At 29.8% G+C, this 4,723-nt stretch overlaps 1 long non-coding RNA gene across 1 annotated transcript; it reads right to left on the bottom strand.

The window, feature by feature from the left end:
• Nucleotides 1-914: 914 nt before the first annotated feature.
• Nucleotides 915-3,264, bottom strand: LOC129300257 (uncharacterized). The gene is made up of 3 exons (XR_008590731.1): nt 2,534-3,264; nt 2,371-2,438; nt 915-1,022 (listed from the first exon to the last, which is right to left on the bottom strand). It is a non-coding gene; the product is annotated as an uncharacterized LOC129300257 (long non-coding RNA).
• Nucleotides 3,265-4,723: the final 1,459 nt, after the last annotated feature.

Raw genomic sequence — 4,723 nt, forward strand, 5'->3', positions numbered from 1 at the left:
GCATAATTCGATTAGAGTTCAAATTGTGCATTATAGATTGAAGAATTAATCATGTTAATTTTTAGTATTATACCAGTAATATACATTGAATTATTTATATAATTTTATCACATATTTTTCAAACAGTTTTTGCATAATATAATTGTATATCAAAAAATACAAATCATAAAATCAATATCTTTTTTAGTAATAATATATTCAAAATTGCTTTTATATTTTTTATGAAAATTTTTTATTACATATTAATTCAATTAACTTTCAATCTATCAAACTGACTTATGAACCTAAACATAAATTTTCTCATAATAATTAGCTTTTATTAAATTGATTTTTTCTAAATAAATTTTTAATAAACTAATTTTTTTACTAACGGAACACTAAATGAGACTCAATGTCTTTGAAGTCTCTTGATTTTCCGTAATTGTATTGTATCTCCCCGTCCAGCATGAAGAATTATATACTACTCTAATTTTTAATATAAGAAAAATTATCATGTTTCTCTTGTTTTTATTTATAAGCAAAATTACAAATTTTAAGAACCATTTATCACATTTTTTTTCAAATTATCCCTCATAAAGTCAATATTTATTTTCACTAGAAATTTTTTTATTAATTATAGGAATAATTAGTTTTTTTTTTATTTTTAACATAATTATTACACATACCTAATATATTTAGAAATGAAGGGAGTAATAATTAAAAAAATATAAAAGGAGTTAATCAAAGTATGGAACTATACCATTTCAAAACATCAACGCTAGAAAACAAGACAGGATAGTCATCATAAATCGTAAATAGAAAAACAAAAACAAAGAATTAAATATTGAGTTGAGTGCTATACCGAAACGCTCAGAGCCTTCAGACATGACTTAATTTCTGTCACTGTTGTGCGGTTATGTCGTAGACTTAAATTCCAAAAAAGGAAAAAAAAAAAAAAAAAAAACTCCTGAAACCTTGTGACTTGTTCGATGACAACTGCAGCCTGGTTGAGGGTCGTTGGCAACAGCTAGAGCCCTAATTCACTGTCCAATGGAAGAAATAAGAAATAAAAAAACAAAACTAATCAAATAAATTGGGAAATTAGAAAATTAGAGCAAAGGATAATGTAGAAACCAACTCCAAGACAGGAGAAAGCATGTGATAAAAAAAGAGCATATATTTTTCAAACACTATTAATAAAAAAATATTTAGGAACTTATTTGCCTTCTCATTCACTGTCCTTAAATTTAAAAAAGTATACGATACTTATGAACCATTAAATTTGACCAACTCTCACATCAGTGGCAGAATCAGGATTCGAAACCAGGAGATGCGGGATAATTTAATAAAAAATAATATTTTTTAAAAAACAATAATTATATTGTAGGATTAAAATTATAGTAACATAAATAGATTGATTATCATTTTTCTTCTTAAAAATTATAATGTCCAAACTGATAAGATCTTTTATATAAATATATTCTTCGTATCTTATATAAATTATTAAATTATTTTATATCTAATAAATTTTTAAGTTTGAATATTTTTTATTTAATTTAAAAGGGACAAAGGATAAAAAATAAGAGGTGCAAAGTTACAAAATTTTTATATCATGCTTATAATATTTCTCAAAGTGAGGGGTGCATTCCCCCTCCCCCCACCATGAGGCTCGGCCACTGGTTCACATGCTGCACCTTCACTTTTATTGACTTAAAAAAGATACTTTTTGTTTTTAATCTTATTATTTAAAATTATAAAAGAAAAGAGAACGAAGAAGAGAATGAGATGTGCTGTCATTACTTTGATGAGCTATTTGAAATGGACTTTGACTCATCACCACAAAAGAAACCAACGGTCACTCAAAAGAAAGAACAAAAACAAAAGAAGCCAACGTCAAATTGAACACCATGCTGTAGGGAAAAAATTATTTACCAAAATATTACATATTGAAAAATATTTATCATGATAATATAAATTGAAATTGAGTTTGATTGCTATCAAGTTTAAATTTTTTTGCTCTTAATATGACGAGTGTCGGTCAGTATGAAACCAACTCTTATTAATTGGGAAAAAGAAAAAGAAAAAGAAAAAGATATGTCAGATGTAGGAGATAGCTATCGCGAGTTTTATAATTATACTGGTCAAGCAGAAAGAAAAAATTTAATAAAAAATATTTAATACTGTCATGATAAATATTTTGTAAATATTTTTTATGCTGGTCACGCAGAAAGAAAAAATTTAAAGTTGATGTCAGTCAAACTCATCTGCAATCAATAATGTCATGACAAATATTTTTTAATATGTAATATTTTTTTTAGTACGACGGTCAATTTGCCGCAGCCAACACTGAGTATTAAAAAAGAAAAAAAGAAAAAGCGAATAACACATTACGCATGGTCGGATCAGCTTTCTTCTTCTTGGTTGCTCTCTATGTTCTGAAAGATAAGAATATGAATATGCTGCACAAGTTGAAACACAAATTGAATTTTGTAAATACAGATCAATGATAAACGCAAACTATTTTGCCACAAATCTAAAAATATTTTCAGCTTACAGTAGCCAACGAGAAACTTTGAAGTTTCAAGTTATGTAAACCTCAGATCTCCCAGCAACAGTTAGCTTTCCTTGGACTTCCAACATAGATCAAGCATGAGACACCACCCTTCTCATGGTGTTTTTAACAACTTTAAAAAACAAATGCTTCACACAGATCAAAGACAACCATGAAATCTGAAGGTTTTCGTAGAAAGATGATGAACTTGTGAAATCAAACAAGAAACGAACAACAACAAATCAAAACAAGAACATACAGGAAAGAAGTCCAACTATCACAGAAAATGAAAGCACAGAGGATAACTAGACTTTTCTTTTGTTTTTTTTTTTGGAGATATGAGCAGTAACAAATTGAAAGAGCAGTTTTTTTTTTGTGGAAATTTGTAGGATTTTCTTCTTCAGGAAATATCACAAAAACTAGCAAAATGAAGTTAAAAATGATCAGGAGGGAAGCAAAACAAAGGAAAGTGCGGAAACGACGTTTGAGAAAAAGTTGAGAAATTAAACAGAAAAATCAATTCGCAGAGGTCCCAGCGAAAGTTGGAAAAAGCAGTAATTTTTTTCTTTTTCGGGCAGAGCAGAGGGAAAGGAAACAGAAAATTAGAATATGCGAATAACACAAAGGAAGTTGCAGAAATGAAGCAAAAGAAGAAGCTGGGAAAGCAACGAAAGAAGATTTGTGAGACTGTGGAAGAAGCAGCAGAAGATCTGAAGCTTTGGGAAGAGTGGACTGCAAATTGGGAAGTTTCTGGTTCATATAGGAGACATTGTTTACTTTACATGGGAATAAAAGGACATCTTGGTCTCTAGGTAAGGGTGATAATCTCATTTTACTCCATTGATTCATTTTTATAAGCCTATCAACTTTATTTAAATTCACAAATCAAAATGTCCTCTTTCATTTTGCGCTATATTAATCTATAATTAATTATGGGTTAAATGACAAAAATATTTTAAAACTTTTTCACAAAACGGCATACTATGTTATCCTAACCTTTTTCAACAACATCAACTGAAACTTTTAAAAAAGAGTTGGCCAAAAGAAAAAAAAAACAAAGAAACTTTTAAAAAAGAGTTCAATAATATACCACCAATAATACAAAACGTTTTACTGTAAAAATATTTGACTGTTAACTCTCTTATTTGACCTAAAATTTTACGTGTCACTCTTTCTCGTCATTTCTCTCCCTCGTCTGCTCTCTTAGTTCTCGAATTCATTCATCTTCATTTCTCTCCCTTGTTTGCTCCCCCACGAGCCCCACCGTGCACCATCTTCAGGTCTGCCACTTATCTCGCCGCTGTGAGTAGTTTTCAAGGTAAGCTTCTATATTTTTATGGGTTAAAAGGAAAATCCGTATATAAAGTAGTCATCTAAAGCATTCATTACTATAAAGTGAAGATAGATGTAAAAGTATCTCAAATGTTAAATTAATAAGTGCAATTATATCATGTACGCTTGAGTTGGTGAATATTGATTGTGAAGTGTACACATAAGCCAACTGTTGAAATTTAAGCCAACTGTTGAAATTTTTACACGTGTTCGTGGAGCTCGTCGTCTTTCCTATTTTTTTATTTTGGCCAACGTTTTCTTCCATATTAAAAAAACAAAATGTAGACATTGACATCCCTCTTCCTCTCGAAAGTAAAAAGGAGCTTGAGAGGAAGACATAAGTGGACCAGCACCTATTTAAGATTTCAACCAAATGCTGCCATGTTCATGAAAAAAGCCAGCTCAGCCCTGTCATTGTAGCTATGCAGCCCCAATACTACGGGAGCCACCGTACTAAGATTTGAATTCTTATCCATTCATCATCGAACACGATTCTATTGGTTGTTCGATAGGAGGACACTGGAGGTAATGCAAAAATCAGACCTCAACGGTCACATGGCTTTTTTATTATTTCTTTAAGTTATTGCTTACTGCCATTGTCCTCCTCTGGTCTTCCCTTATGTTAATGTTTCGCAGAAGGAAAAAATAGGGGAGGGAGAATAGTGCGTTAAAAGTGAGAAAAAAATAAAAAAAATATATATATATATATACTCACTTGACTACAAAAAAAAAGTAGAGAAAAGAAAAAAGTAAGAGAAAAATAACACATGAAACTTACACGTTTTTTCATCCAACTTTTCTTCCCAAAATATAAAAGATTTTAGAAAAAAAAAATTTATTTTTAAATTACCTATCAATTTT

The sequence above is a fragment of the Prosopis cineraria genome, unplaced genomic scaffold (genome assembly GCF_029017545.1).
Source record: "Prosopis cineraria cultivar Desert tree isolate PC_DT_omini unplaced genomic scaffold, ASM2901754v1 PC1502, whole genome shotgun sequence".
Classification (NCBI taxonomy): domain Eukaryota; kingdom Viridiplantae; phylum Streptophyta; class Magnoliopsida; order Fabales; family Fabaceae; genus Prosopis; species Prosopis cineraria.